Raw genomic sequence first — 15,899 nt, 5'->3', positions numbered from 1 at the left:
CTGTTCTTCTAAGGCTGGCAAGACAAGGAAAGCTTCCTCCAATCCCAAAAGTGTATAATTATGAGATAAAATGAGCAAGAAGCATTTGGGCAGGACAGAAGCTCTTGGGCTGAGCAGGGCTGTCGCCTTGAAGAACCAAAGGCACTCATGGGATGCAGGAGGCAGAAGTGTCTGTGGGCAGGGGGATACAGAGAGTCAGAGAGGAGAAACAATAGATATGGGAAAGCAGCCCCTAAGGTAGCATCTGAGTGGATACAAGCCAGCCAACAGCAAATTTGGTGAGGCCAAGAAAAGGATATTGCTTCAAGAGGAGAAGGATGTGATGAAAGAGCAAGTGGGAGTTCTAACTTCAGGAAAAGCTGTGTCTCTGTGGGGTTAGGCAAGCTGTTAGGTGGCCTGGACATGAAGACACAGGAGGAGGCAGGAGATGAAGACAGCACTCAAATGCTGGCAAAGGAGCAGTGTCCTGGTGTTGCTGAGCTCAGCACAGAGCTGAGACTGAGAGGTTAAAAGTTCTGTTTCTGTGTTGTGCTGGAGTTGGTGGTGAGACATTCACAAGATGTCAGAGCTCCTCTGAGATATGAATTTGGACAGGGAGAGGAGAGCCCGGCGTAAGGATGCATGCCTCTGAGTCATCACCATAGAGATGGTATTTGAGTGTAGCTGCATTGAGATTGCCCAGAGCCACAGCTCTGAACTCCTGCAGCAAATGAGCCTCTAGCAGCAACCCAGCTCTTCTGCACCAAGTGGGATAATGGTGGCCAAAAACAGGGCACGTGCAGAGCAGGGCTCAGAGGTGGACCACAGCTACCGGTCTAGACCATCACCAGGAGATGCCCATCTTTTCTCTTGGTTACACAGGAAAACCAAGTCCCCAAACCATGAGATTTCTAACTCACACACTTCAGATGGGACAGAGGTGAGCTTCAGCCCTCCCTCTGTAAACTGGGGGGAACCTCAGGCCCACAGTCCACCACAGTGCTGCAAGGATGCTCAGGGCAGTGAAGTGCTCAGCACAATAAAGTGCAGCACAAACTGAAGTGCTCAGCACAGGGAAGTTTCTCAGCATCTCCAGCCCTGATGTCAGGGAAGGGGACAAGTGGGATTTCAGAGCAGAGCCAGAACAGGCTGCTGTGACGTGGGACAGCAGCTCCATCACCATGCTTCCAAGAGCAGAAACCCTGTAAGGAACAGAACCGCTTGGACTGAGATCCTCCCGTGGCGCCCTCCCTGATCTCCAGGACCAGGAGGAGCCACCTCTCCTCCCTTCAAGCAGACTGGAGTAAGGAGGACAGTGCTCATGGCACACCGGGCATTGTACCCCCAGCATTTTGCCCCTGCACCGCTGCCCAGGCTGTGGGTGGTGCTGGAAAATCGACCAGAAGGTGGCAGGCACCACTCATCCATGGGCATCAGCTCTTCTGCAGCAGGGTCTGGCCTGGAGACAAAAGCATTGGTATGGCACTCCTAACCCATCACCTCAAAAGAAAGCCAGAGCAGCGAAAAGCTGGAGGAAAATGAGAAAAAAGAGACTATTGGAGCTTCTCTGAAAAGCAAGCCCAGCTTAGGTGAGTTTCTGCAATCTGGACTGATGTGTATCAGGGATATGATCACTCTCAACGCCAGGGCTGGCACGGGGAGAACAAGCATGCTGGTATCATAGGAAACAGTTTCTCTCCATACCTGTTTCAGATAAATAACGTGAATCAATGGAGAGGAGGATCAGAATCATGCCTGTGTTTCCAGCTGCTGCTCCCCACTCCCAGCATTCAGGTCCCTGAGAGAGCATCTGAGAAACTGCAATCGCTATAATTAGAAGTAGCACTCACTTTCCAAGAGGAAACTGTGCAAAAGGTTGACTTCCTCTTTCATGCCATTTCAACCCGTTAACAGCTACATATCTGCAGCTCCATTGGCAAGGGGATTTGCCGAGCGGCAGTCTGGATTGCTAACAAGAAATAAGAGTTTCCTCCCACTTCAGTGGGGATTTCTCCTCTGGGCAGAGGTCCTCCGACGCAGAGCAGGCTCTGACACTCCACTCTCTCCACCTTGCAAAGTGCAGAGGTCTTTCTCATTATCTCCTCATTATTATGCATTGCTCCCTAAAGCTAATTAATGCTGCCGCATACAGCATTGGCTTGGGAATGCCAAAGACATTGGGAACTTCGTTGCTAGAGCTTTCAACAGAGCTACAAGTCACAAGCAAGCTCCTTGTGATGCCATACAAGGAAATATTCACAACATATAATAAAAATAGCCTCCATCACTACACGTTATAATCACATCAGGGAGTTTCCAATCTCTGCAGTAACAAATGGTGCCCTCCCTCTCTACCAAAGCACTTGACCGAGCTCTGGTTAACCCTCCCGATGCCCCAGAACCAGTCAGCCAACATGACAGTGCTGGAAGCACAGCAGCAAGGCAGCAGCAAAGACTGGCCAGCAACCACTGCTCTCCTTTCTCTGATGTTCTCACTAACACAAGACATGCATGCAGTGGATCTTGCCCTTTCCAAACTTTTGACACCTTAAGGCCAAGAGAAAACATGCTATTTTCTCAGCATGTTCTCCCTACAAAGCTATTGTTATGATAAGCCCAGAACATGTGATGGATGAAAGAGTCCCCTGAAAGGCCATCAGCCCCAACCCTTGAGTTACTGGGAGGTGAAGGATGTCCCACTTCCCTTGGCAGAGTGGGCAAAGTGGGAATGGGTTGGTGGTTGCACTCGATGATCTTAGCAGACTTTTCCAACCTTAACGATTCTACGATCCTTCTTACTCCTGCACCACATTTACATGACTCCTTCTGCTCCGTTATGATTAAGCTGAAGTCAAAGGGCATTTCCATCTCTCGTTGCAGACAGCCACCAGACTTGTCACTGGAAATGCTCCTCTGGCCATGGCAGCTCAGGAGCTCATGGAGCCTCAGGAATTCCTGTAACAAATTTTCTCAGCCTGGCTCCCCAGTCCCTCGTTACACACACCAGGGAAACTCAGGCTCTCCTTGAAACCACTGCTGACATGAAAGGCATTTCAGCACTCAGCTCCAGGACGCCTTCCTTAGGACAGAATGCAGCCCCACTCATTTATCTACAAAAACTCCTTTAAAATCATTTCCCTAAAGTTCTTCAGACAAGTAAACCCAACCACATCTTTTTTCACTCTTTTAAATCCAGCTTTGGAAGTCAGATGTGCCATTCCCACATCATTCTTTGCCTTTGACCTCCCTGCAATGCCCAAATTAGCTGCATGTGTGCCAGCCCCATCCCTTCTGCTGCCCCAAACATCTGCAAGGAGGCAGCGGGTTTCTATGGAAGCTGTGGCTCCCATACAAGGCAAGCGCTGCCAGCCAGCGAAGGACAGCTGGAAATGTTTGACCAAGTAAGACGCTGATTTGGCTGAGCATCATTTAATTCTTTACAATGGGGCAGTGATGGCAAAATACTATTGGTTCACCTAAAAAAAAAAACCCAAAGATGTCATCATTTTATGTTGCTCGCTTCCAAAAGATGCTTGAGTTTCTGCAAATGTCAGAAGTAGGGGAAAAACTCAATCTGGTGGCAAGTTAAACACCATCTTTTCTGCCACTCATTGCAGAGGGAATAGTGCCTCGACCAAACAGCTTTCCCCATGCAATGTGCAGGATGTGCTGAGGGGCTGCACCTTTGCAGTGGGGTTGCCCTGGGCGAGCTCAGGTCATGCTGCATGCGCCTCAGCAGAGCAGTGTTTTGAAAGAGAAAGGCAATTGCACGTGTCAGGCAGATTAGGAGGTGATAGATAGACAGACAGGCAGGCAGGCAGCCTTTTAAATAGTCCTCATCTTTTTACTATGACATCTGTCTGCAAGAGTTTAAATTATGATTCTTACTTACAGCTTTGAAAGGATTTAAAATGCTTAAATCCCTGTTAAAAACTAAACTACCAAGGCTCAGCTAGATACTACATTTTTAATCCACAATGAAAGCAGCACACTGTATTTTCAAGGGCTGCCGAGCTCTCATGGAAATACCCTGCAAACACTGAGCTCCTCCTAAGGACCAACCTGTTACAAAAAGGAATGGTGCCAAATTCAGATCCTGGCTACATCACAGTTGTGCTGACGTGCCTCCACAAAACACAGAGCTGAATGCTTGCTGCCATGCTGCCCACCGAGCAGTGCAGCCGTACTTCCCCTGGCTTTCTGTGCACAGAACTGCAGCAGCCCAAGCTGTTGGAAAAGCCCACTGAGAACAGAACCCACAGACAATAAAGGCCCTGGGAAGCCCTTCAGTTCCCGTTAAGCTTTATTTCTCATTCTCTTTAAGAAAGCCAGATCAACTTCCACCTTCCCATGCTGAGCTCAGTCTGCTGGCCGCAGGAACTGCCCTGCTCACAGACAAGCCCCAAATTCCTCTATTTCTGCCCCAAAACCAAACATGGCCAGAGCATGTGCAAGCATGACACCACAGCAGCTTGGGAGCAGTACTCTGCCCGTTGCTTGCACGCCCTTCTTGTGCTGTGCCGTGGGAGAGGAAGCTCCAACCTAAACTGTTGTACTCTGATGAGGAAATAGAGGTGGATCTACCAAGCAGGGTGAAAAAGGGGACAGGGTCTGGCCAGCAGCACTGCCCTGTGTGACTGTAGGGAACACGATCACTGCCAGCCATACTGCCTGGTCCCCATTCAGCCTGCAGCTGGATCTCATTGCCAGCGAAAGGCTTCTGCCTTCTGACTGTTCTGTTTATTCTGCTAAAGACCATAATCATCCTGCTAATTGTTTGAGTTTGTTTGGGTTGCTTCAGTGAACTCCTATTTTGGTGAGGCCATGTGCTGTGCTCCCTCTGCTGGCAGGCTGGTTTGGGCTGCGGGAAGGCGACAGGGGAAGGGAAGGACAAATCCTGCTGCCACACCACAGCCCTTCCCACCCCTGGCTCCATCAAGTTTGAGAGCAAGACCTGAGGCTGGCCTTCGCCTGCCAGCTTTATCCCTTGTGTCCCGGTTATTCTGAGCGTTCCCAACAAGAAGAAAAAAGCTTAGACTTGAAAGCCACAGCAACACAACAAGCGTGTCTTGCTGGTGATGACTTTGAGCCACAGTTTTCAGGGGAGCACTGGCTTAACCCTCAGCATCAGCAGTTACACCTGTGACAAACTGTGAGCAAAAACACAGAAGCAGATGTAGGTTGTAGAAAAGGGCAGGAAATGTTGCCTGAAACAAAGATATGCTTCAGAAGTACCTTCCCATGCCCAGCACCAGGAGGAAATGAGCTTCAGAGCAGAATTTCAGCGGAGCTTTCTCCACCTTCTGTCTGTGGTTTTGTTTGGTTATTTCATGGGTCTGACAAACAACCATTAAACCGGCCACAATGCAGCACGGCCAGCTCACGGCCACCACAGCTGCTCAAAGCTACATGCATGGAAGCATTAGGAAACCTCCCAGAGCACTACCAGATATCTGGGGGAGAGAGCAGGACCTGGGGTCAAAATCCACCCAGGGACCCATTCAGCCTTAAGCTTACAGCACTGTGCTGCACCAGAAATGCCCCCACAGCACTCTGTTTTCCTCTGGGATTCTGTTTTCTTCGACAAGTTGAGCAAAGCCCGGTGCAAGAAAATCCCCTTCTGCTTCAGGGAACGTTTCTCACACATGGAACAGCCACAAAGACCTTGGAGCAACCTCCCCTTTCTGGAAAACACCATGAATGGGATTAAGCCCAAGGTCTTGCAGCATTTACAGTGCTACTTTCATCATCAGAGCAGCAGAGAAATCTTTTGATGGACGCAAATACCAGCCAGCAGTCATTAACCTAAAAGTAGGGGAGTTTTTCATCAGCCCTATTCAGTAGGATAGTCAGGAAATGGTGAGAACGTTCTTCACATCAGCGAAATAAAAGGCAAGACATCCCCCATATAGACACTTTCTTGCTAAAACTATTAATAAACATCACACTTCACGTCAGCCTCTGAAGGTCAAAGCAATCTTTGTCCCTGGTGGAAGCTCTTATGGAGTTTTTAAGAGCTGTGTTTTACGCCTAAATGTACTTCCTTAATGAGCGCAATTCTACATCTGCTCAGGTGAAACAGGCTGCTGTACATTTGCTTCCTTCCATGGTTTTATGACACCTCCTCGGCTGCTGATGGCCAGCCAAAAGAAATGAAAGGTGCTGGGAAATGAAAATGGAGTTCCTGAAAGCATTTGTCTTTAGAAAATAACAATAATAATAAAGGCATATGAAGCAGTCTGCCTCAGCAGCAGTTCACAGAGAAATCACTGTACATCTTTTCCTATTACAAAAAAAAAAAAAAAAGTACGTAACATAAAAAACTGAATTCAACCGTACCACGTGGAATAAAAACAAGATGACTGCAACAGCCCACAGACAGCAGGGCCTCCCAGAAAGACCTCCCAGGCCTGGAGGCAGGCAGCAAAGATGGGACGCCTAAATACAAGCCTGTCAAAAAATACAACCTGTCCAAGCAGGTGGAAAGCTCGCTTTAAAAAAAAAAAAATAGCCTAAAAAGCGTTTTGGGGGAGGACTGCGGCTCTGCCGGGAGAACCGGCATGGCGACAGGAGCAGGGCAACCCCACCGCCGCCATTTTCCCCCTGCCCCTAGCAACCGCCCCTTAGCAACACCGGGCCACGCCCCCCTGCGGCCACGCCTCCTTCGCTTTCGCCTCTCAGCCAATCACGCCCCTCAGCCGCCGTGTCGCCGTCACGTGACGGCGCTGCCCCGTCGCGCCGTAACCATGGCGACGGCGGTACACACGCGGCGACCGCATTGAGGGGTACGGAGGCCGCCCAGCCCGCCGCGCTGCCGCCCCGAGGCCCTGCGGCCTGACAAACCCTCGTGGGGCCCTGAGCTGCTGGGTTTTTTATTATTGGTTTTCTTTCTTTTAGAGATTTGTTGAGCAAGAAGGGGCTTTTTCCTATCCATAGCAATGCCACAGATTTGGATCCCTTGGATCCCTGTAGCTCTCTCCTCGTGCCCCGTTCCCGTGGCCTTGCTAGTAGTTAAGCAATGCTGGAAGAAGCTGAAGCAGATTGTGAAGGAATCCCTGCCCCCAAAACCTACGGTTCTGCTACGTAAACAGCCGTGTGTCACAGGTGGCAAAGTACAGGCTGGGGAGGAGGACGACAGAGAGCTCTCATTCTATCAATTTAATGAGTTCTTTCCTCAGCAGATCTGGACAAGGCTGAAGATGATAAGTGGCTTTTCTTAGAGATCCAATGACTGTGAATTGGTGCGGGGGAGCTTCCTTTGTTATGCAGCTGACCAGATTTTCTGCAGATCAATCTCTGAAGAGCCGAGCTGTTCTCAGAGCTGTTCCCAGCTGAAGTGAGCATGCAGATGGCAGCTGAGCTCTTCTGAAAAACCAAGGTTCATGCAGGGCCGAGCTCTGAGGCTGCAGGGCCGAGTTCTGAGGCTGCAGGGCTTCCCCCAGCAATACCCCGGGCCTCACAGGGTGATACAGCGCTCAGAGGGAACTTCAGCCTTACTTCATTTGCTACGTGTTTGTAGCGTAAGGGTGCAGTGCATTGCAGGGAGCCTTGCTCTGGATCCCTCTGTCCAGCTCAGGAAAGACTCTGTGGGAATAAACTTAGTCCTGGGAGCTGCTGGTAACTTTTGAAGTGATGTAAAACAAGAGTTTCACTTGGCTCATTTCTACCCTCCTGAATACCGATGTTGTTTTACCTTGCATCTCAAGAACACCAAGGGCTGACCTCCTCTTGAGAAAGCGGATAAGCTCTAAATCTTCATATACAACCATTCAAAGAGCTTTAGCACACACGAAGGCTGCTTCCATCAGCAAAGAGAAACCTTGAGGCTAAAAAGCCAAGCTGCAGGTGGTCCTTGTTTAGTAGGCAAGGATATATCTCTTTTTTCAGCAGAGTGAAAATTGCTTTAAACATTGCAAATTTAAAAGGTGACTATTTATTCCTACACATCTCATCCATCACATTTTCTTAGTGATGTGAAAGCACTTTCTCTCCAAGCTCTTAGGCTCCTCGCTTCACTACAACAGTTGGGAAACAAAGCCACGTCTCACACAAAAGACACAGACACCACACATCTCACGTGCCACCAAAAGCAGCTCTTCGCACCATGCAGCCCAGTGGAGTTTTTCCCCTCTTTGACTCAGATAACATCTGTCTGCTGACTGGGTGACACTCAGCAGGAAAACACATCTGAGCTTTGTAGCAGGAGTTGACAGCACTGTTGTGCTGCTGCTTCTTAAGATGCGTGAACAGACAGCTAGAGCTGTGCTGGCTCTGATTAAATAAATGCTGTGGAATCAGCCTCCTGAATTTCTGTTTGCTAGGAACAAGTCACACAGAGGTGAGAGCCTGTGTCCCGTCACAGTCTCCACTATTACATCGTAATGAACCATTTAGGAGCGACCCTGAGGAACGACCACTTGGTTGTATTTACAGGCACTGACAGAAACCAGATTTTTTTGGTTTTGTTCCGCTACTGAGCTGAACATTTACTGCTTAAAAGCTATCAATCACCTCAAAATAATCACAGCTACATTTTCTATAGCATAGAAGAGCCGTGGATGTAGAATCCATGCAAGAATCACTGAAAATACACCAGATGTATTGAAACGTACAGATAGACACAGAAAATCAGTAGATGCCTCTGCACACTTTGGCGTGCACAGTTATTTTTAAGTGTATTCAAAACCTTGGCAAGCCAGAACTGAAACTGCTCTCGTTTGCAGCCCCGACCGATGCACAGCACGCACAGCAGCCACGCACAGCTCAGAAGCTGCCTCGTGCTTCTGTTGAGGCAAAGAGGTGTTGTGCTGGGGCCTTGGAATCTCTATAACCACATCAATAGGAAAAGGCAAACAACACCAACGCCAAGGACCCGAATAAACACGGATTATCTTGTTCGCTGCAACCGCTTACAAACGACAGAGGCAGCCCTGAGTTATGCAGAAGTCGAGCGCCTTGCCCTGTTTCTATAACCGGGCCTCCTGTTGAATTGCCTGCTTCCTACCAGACCTGGGTGAGTCAAACAGGGCTCGGGGAGGTGCAGCCTTGGCAGGCAGTTCATCTCATTTGAGAAGTTTCAGTTCCTGGACAGGTTTTGTAAGAACAACGCCCTGAAGCAAGAGATTACGAGACAGCCTGGCTGCGTTTCATCCTGAGCCTCGGAAGCTTCAAGCAGAGCTGCCCGAGCTGTGCACCATAACACACACTGCTCCTCCAGTAGCAGAGGAAAAAAGCAGAAGCTGTCGTGGTGTGTTAAGCGGTAGAAAGAACACGCTCAGATATGCCTGACATCCCAGTTGCAGAGTCCAGTGCCATCCTTAGAACCACTTCCTCCTCGTCAGCAGCTTCCTGTGTGATTTCCTGCCTCGTTGTGTAAGGGCAGCACGAATGAAAGGATTCCTCGTTTACACAAAGCCATTTTCTTTCAACTCTCCTTACAAAATCCCTTTTAAAAGCAGTGTCCTAACAGGTTGGTTTCCTTCGGTTTGTTTGGTTGCTTTTAAGACTTACGTTAGTTCCATCTACAGTCAAAATCTTCTTCCTGACTTCTCTTTTGAGATACAGCTATGGTTAACACAGAAACGTAAAAACTCTCATTGCAAAAGATATTTTCTGAGAAAGAGTACAGCAGGGTTTCTACTGCATGCACACAAGCTAATTTTTCACTTAAATACTTAGGGATCTTAATAGCTACAAATGTCTTGGGCTTTATTTCCTAAAGAAATTAATTTCCTTTCCATCCCCATCCAAAATCCACTCTGAAGAGCAAATGTATTCCGAGTAATTTGCATGCACTGTGCACCATTCCTGCTATGGTGAGGATATCGCTCCCTCCCACAGCCACTAAAGCTGCTTACTCAGTGCTTAAGGCCAAACTCTAATAATGGTTTGATGGATCCTAAACTGAGGTAAGTTGGCATCTCCCAGCAGCTCCTGAAACTGAGCTTTGGCAGGAATATAACCTCCTTTGTACACAATTAGATTCTTTTAGTTTCACTTAAACTGCCACCCACCTTCCATTGTGTGCTATAAGCCTTCCAAACAGCCTGAACTTTCCTCTTTTTTATTAATATGTAAATTAAATCAGTTTACCTTCCTGCTAGTCATCTTCATCTGGGTACAAATGAATCTAAGGAGAACCCAGCTGAGGCAAAGGCAGGCTGCTTATCCTCCACCATATCCTCATGCTTTTTTCCACATCTTGTTGGCTTGTCTGCCCAGAGTCAAGCCAATTTACTCCACCTCTTTTGTTAAGAACCCTGTCAATGAACTAAACCCAACTGGTAGCACAGACAAAATGTAAGGCTTGTGAGGACCAAACACATTCGTTGCTCCTGACCAACAGTGCTTCCTGTGATAAGAATAGTTTCTGCTTACCACAAGCTGTCACGAACTTATGCACAAATTCCACTTTCTGAGAACTAAACCAGTTATGCCTCAGGCTGACCTTCATGTGAATCTTGGCAGGTTTGGTTCACACGGCTTGGCAAAAAACAATCTAGGCTCCTGGAGTTTGTCCACGGGTTTGCACTCATTCACCCCTGGCTTTCCAGCTCTGGCAGGCAGCTCACCACATTTCACCCACCATAGTTCTAATAAACCCATCGTTAGTGTAATTTCCACCTGCAGCCTTTAACCACCTTGCATTAATGCCGCAGAACAGAAGGTGGACTTCAGGTTTTATTGTAGAATACTGGTATGACTCCAAGGAACCTGTTTTGGTGGCAACAAGTTGAATTCAGCAGCAGTTTCTGTTTTACGCAGGTTGTTTTCAGAGGTTGTTGACATCATCCCGCCTGTCTGGGCTTCTCTGCTGTGATGACATCCTCACCATGAGACCCCCTTGCCTTTGTGGCTTTCTAAAATCATGGCTCTGGATAGCATACCTGATCCACAGGTACACAGCAGCAGCAAATGATGAACACTAGCTCTCCAAGTCCCAGTTTTAACAGTGGAGCTGATGCCTGCAATCCTCAGTTATCTGGTTACCCTTTGGGGCTTCAGTAAAACAAAGGCAGTGCTACTTAGGACCTTCCCAAGCCCCACAGGACTCAGATGGTTAGCATATGTGAAAGACTAGGATTTGTATGATGCTTTCTGAACAGCAGATGCATTTGGATTGCCCGGTGGCTTGTACCTTCTTCATTGCTTTCAGCCAACAGTAGTCAGCATATCACATGGCATATCTAGCATCTTTGCACTTCTTGTCTTATACTTGGCGAGGTCGTACAAGACTTCCATGGCTTTGACTCCTGCCCTCATGCAGCTGGGATGGCCACTGGCAACCTCAGTGCTTGAACCGAGCTGGAGCTGCAGTTCCAGGAATGTGGCCTGACCCAGTCCCCTGTGATGGAGCTGGGGCTGCTCCAGCTCCTCGGTGGAACTACACTGACTTGCAGTGACCATTGCCTGGCCGTCTCCTTCCTGCCTTTCATTTTGGTTTGTTCACAGACCGCAATGGAATCAAGGAGGGATGTCAGCCTCAAGATATGCTTGGCAAGCTGACATGGCCAGAGCTACTGAAAAAACACCATGACAGCCATCTCCCCACGGTCCCCAGATATTTAGAATCTTCCAGTTCTACTGAGCAGGTAAAATGATTCCCTATTGTGTTTGCGTTGCAGCTATTCTGCTTCCATCCCGAAATGCAGATGGCTTTTCTCAGAACTTGAAAATGTTGTTCTCTAATCAACTGAATTGAGCTTTGTATTTTGTGAAGTGGTGGGGGCTAAGTACAGTGTGTCTGTAATGACACATCTGTCTTCTAAGAAGCTGTATAGAGCAGAGCCAGAAGACCTTTGGGCTCATCTGAAAACACTGCATTCAAATGAAAACTGAACTAAAAATAGTAATTACTGGAAAACAAAGGGAACAACCTGACCCCACAGTTGGCAGACGTAGTACAACAGGAGCAATATGCAATTGTACGAATATTTCTAAGCCATACTTGAGAGCAGCTTCTAGAAGCTTCCAAGTAGAGATGTGTGCATAGCTCTGACAGGAGAGAAGGCCCAAACAGCCAGCCAGTTTAACACATTGCAGCTTATCTAGCTGCAAAAGCTTGCAAATGGACAAGAACTGAATCTTTTCCCCTACGAAGACTTGAACAAACAGCAAAGCTGTAAATAACCATGATGAGGTAAGGCTGGGTCAATTTAAGAAATAAAAGGCTTTTTTTTTTTTCCCTTTGTGTACAAATTTCTCCTCTGCTTTTCATGGGGGGGGGAGCATTCTCTAATGGTGTTTTACTGAGGGAAAGCATTCCAACAGTTACATAGACATTTGCACGTGGCTAACTTCTCTTGCCATATGTTTGATATGAAATTTGGAATGGAAGTTTGGACCACGATTTTATGGTCGTTTGTAACAGGTTTGAGCACCACTGGATCATTTAGCATGACAAATTCAATCCAGATCAGGCCTGGGCACACAATTATTTTTCAGCCAGACTGCATAATGTGGCATTTATGCTGGCCGTGGGAAGACAGACAATATCTAATCTGGCATAAAGCCTACCAATACAGAGCTAATGTCAGAACTTTCTTAAACAGCTTTCAATGGGATCAGCACTTCGGGTTGTGTGGTCAAGCATTTTATATCCAGGAGCCCTAGAGCCAGATTTCCTGCATTGTCAACCTGTGACCATTTTGGCAGCATTCAGACATTCTCCATCAAGCTTTCTCTTGTTATGCCTCCATGCAAGCCCTTTGTCCTGTTGGAGATTCTTGCTGCAGTCCATAAGAGCACTATAGGTATGAAGTATTTGGGATCTCTCTAAACACAACAGCCTCTCACTGTTGCTCCCCAGGTCCTGCAGAACTGTGTGTGCATCTGATTGCTCTTAAATCTGCAGATACAAATATCACAGTTGGTTGTTCAACTGGACCCATGGATGCATGCTGCTTGCACAGTTACCCTATCATTGCCCATGCAGCCGTAGGAACTGTCAGCATTGATCTCCCAGTCCATCTTTCTAATGATCATTAGAACAATGATTCCTGAAAGGAGCCATGCTTCTGCACGTCTCCATATTCCAGGAGTTGGGCTGGAAAAGACTGTGCTTGCTTTCATTCTCAGAGGGTGCTTTTCCTGAGAAAACCAAGAGCTCCAGGCTGTCAGTCACTGAGAAACCTTGAAGAATCTCCTCTCTGTGCTGTTCTACCTCCTGACACTTCACATCCAGTCACTTTTACCAAAGTAATCCTCCTAATTTACAACTGCAGGCTGGAGTTTCTCTTTGGGAGACACTCATTCTGGAAAAGTTGCTTATTTTAGAACCCACAGCCTCTAGGAAGATATTTTTCCCTAATCCCAAACTAAATGATATCATACTTGGCTAGTGCTGTAACCATGGTACTGAAGTTATTTATGACTGAAATTAATGCTATAGTTAGCAACACTGGGGCAGGGTTCCTTCTATGCTACTGTCCAACTGCTTCCCTCCCCCAGCCTGAGGCTACACTGCAAAGCAAGACACAGAGTCTCCAGAGGGTCTTTAATTTGCAGTAAACAATGTCAGCCTTTGCTGATTCCCAAAACTTGGCAACGCACAACTGGATGCGCACAAAGATGCATCTTCTAAACAAAACAAAGCACTTGGCTGTGTTGCCATTGCTCTTAACTCTGTTTCGAGATTTGTTTTTATTTATTTTAGCTCTTAAATTCCTTGAAGGGACCTGGAACTCCAGCGTGCAGAGCCAGGACTGGCAGCAGCAGGGAGAGCTCAGTTGTACGCCACTCATCAGCTCTGAGCTGAGGGAATCACCACGAGGGGAAGAGGAGGGGTCAGCATTTGTGCCTGGGGACACTGTTAGTCACCTCTGAGAAACTGATAGCCTGCCTGTATGCAAGCTATCTGGGAGCCAAACCAATATTATTCCAACCTCATCCCTCTGCAAAGATCTCAGAGAAGGTTGGGAGGAATCCAGCAAAGTGGGAAACAGAAGAAACAAAACCACGCAGTGCCGAGTCCCTCCTGGTCAAAGATCAGGCAGCTCCCTATTTCCACAGCACAGATGAGAGGGAGCAGCTCATAGACACATCCTGAACTTCAGTCAGACCCAGACACCTCTGTGCCCTTGTGGGGCATCGCACCAGCAGCAGCAGCTCCTGCATGCCTTCCTCTGATCGTCCCGCAAGTCAGAGAATCATAGAACAAGATTGCAAAACAGACACTGCAAACAGAAAAATAAAGGATGAAACAGGGAGGAGAAAAGAAAACAGAAGAGCACAGCAAGAAGAGAAGCAGCATGGGGAAGTGGTGGTGTGCTGTGCTGGGAAGAGTACAAGGATATCAGCCCACCTACTGATTCATACAGGGGGCAGTTCAAGTGAATTTAGACATCACAGGCAGTAAAGCAGGCAAGCCAGTCTCTGCTGACCACACCACTACCGTGGTTCCATTGGATGGAACATCGATTTCATGTCAGTTCTGCTACCTGGATTAACCTTTCAATGCCTTTCTTTGAATGCCAGTTGGCACAGCAGTCTAATTCTGCTCACCCCGGGAGTGAAGAACCAAATGCCTACCCCACGGTTTGGGGCTTTTGGGATAGACCGGCCTTAGGCCCAATCCAATTTACAGCTAAAGTCTCAAGGGCTTCACTGAAGTAGTCAAATCATTCTGGGAAAACGTACTGGGGGGCAATGCAGTATTTATTTTATGCCTCAGTCTCACTTTATTTTACAGCCTAAACCTCCAATTCCCAGAGCCACGATTCTCCCATTGCCTTCATGGAATTTACATTGGAGTCACTTAACAGGGCTTTGCTATGTCTAAATCATTGCCTTATTTTTTGCTCTATTTTTTTGTTTTGTTTTGTTTTTATTTTTTCTTCTTTTGACCACAGGCAAAGGAAATAAATCATCTGATATCCTGCCAGCAAACTGCCATCAGCACTCTGAGACTGGAGGCGTTTCTCCTGCCCCAAAAGAGCATTAAAAAAAAATATATCTAGCTGATAACTTGGACAGTGTTCAGGTATGTTTGTGTGCATACCAGCAGTTAAACTGATTTCTTCCACTATCTTATCTGTCCATTTCAAGAGGAAGAAGTTTGGCAGGCGAGCTACTCTTGGAACGCACTCAGTAAACCATGGACAGGAGAACCAAGGAGCGTAAATAGAAACAACCATAGGTGTAGCAGCTGGGAGCCTGACTTCTGGCTTCTATTCCCAGCTCTACCCATGACTCACTCGATGACTTTGGAAAGCCACTTTGCCTCTCCCTGCTCCAGCATTCTCCCAGGCACAGCTCACCCATTTCACAGGTACCCCAGGCAGAGGAACCCCACTGCTCCCAGCTGGGTAAGCGTCTCTGGAGGAAGAACCTCATCCCTCTTCCTCTGCCAGCCCCACACCATCCATCCCCACAACTCATGGCACCCAGAGGGAAAGTGGCAACTTGAACCAAGTGCATCTTGTGAAGCTTTTTGGGATCTGTCAAGGAAAGGAAAAGCACTTGAACAAACTGTTGCTAATTACAGCTTGACAGCACATAACACATTCCTGCTCTGGACAGAGCTCTGCTATCAGCCAACTCAATTATACATTATCTTTGCCCAACTCCCTCCTTATTAATTGTGACCAAAGCACTGAATAAAGCCAAATTGCTGCCTGCTCTCCATTTCTCCTTATTCAACACCAGTTCCTTGACAGCAACAGTGAGACTGCAAGGCTGCTATGCGGGGCTGCCTGCGCTCCCTGCCCCCAGCCTGCAGTAAATACGTCTCTCAACTTTTATTCCTGCCTGCCCAGAGCAGATCCCTGCATGCTAATGCTGGTTAAGCCGTGGCTGAAGCAGGATGGAGCTGTGCTGTCACCCCAGCAGACGCCCTGCCACAGTCCTTTGGAAAGCAGAGCCCCTTTTTTCCAAGTGCTCTGCAGCATCCTGCTGCAGTTGAAGCATGCAAGAGCCCAGAT

General features: G+C 47.7%; 2 long non-coding RNA genes across 3 annotated transcripts in view; one reads left to right on the top strand and one right to left on the bottom strand.

Moving 5' to 3' along the window:
* The window catches only part of LOC122167654, a 49,037-nt gene extending 38,783 nt beyond the window's left edge, over window positions 1-10,254 (bottom strand). The window contains exon 1 of the long non-coding RNA XR_006171068.1: window positions 10,072-10,254. This is a non-coding gene — a long non-coding RNA (uncharacterized LOC122167654). The remainder of the gene's footprint in view (window positions 1-10,071) is intronic.
* Window positions 8,749-15,596, top strand: LOC122167655. Of its 2 annotated transcripts, none has more exons than XR_006171071.1 (3): window positions 8,749-8,992; window positions 11,431-11,570; window positions 14,829-15,596. It is a non-coding gene; the product is annotated as an uncharacterized LOC122167655 (long non-coding RNA). The 2 variants fall into 2 exon arrangements; XR_006171070.1 differs by lacking the exon at window positions 8,749-8,992 and adding an exon at window positions 9,023-9,448.
* Window positions 15,597-15,899: the final 303 nt, after the last annotated feature.

Source organism: Centrocercus urophasianus, unplaced genomic scaffold (genome assembly GCF_019232065.1).
Source record: "Centrocercus urophasianus isolate 14NV4802_14NV808 unplaced genomic scaffold, USGS_Curo_1.0 seq_38, whole genome shotgun sequence".
NCBI classification, from domain to species: domain Eukaryota; kingdom Metazoa; phylum Chordata; class Aves; order Galliformes; family Phasianidae; genus Centrocercus; species Centrocercus urophasianus.
Note: the sequence above shows the minus strand (reverse complement) of the source record. Positions and strands in the feature narration are given on the sequence as shown.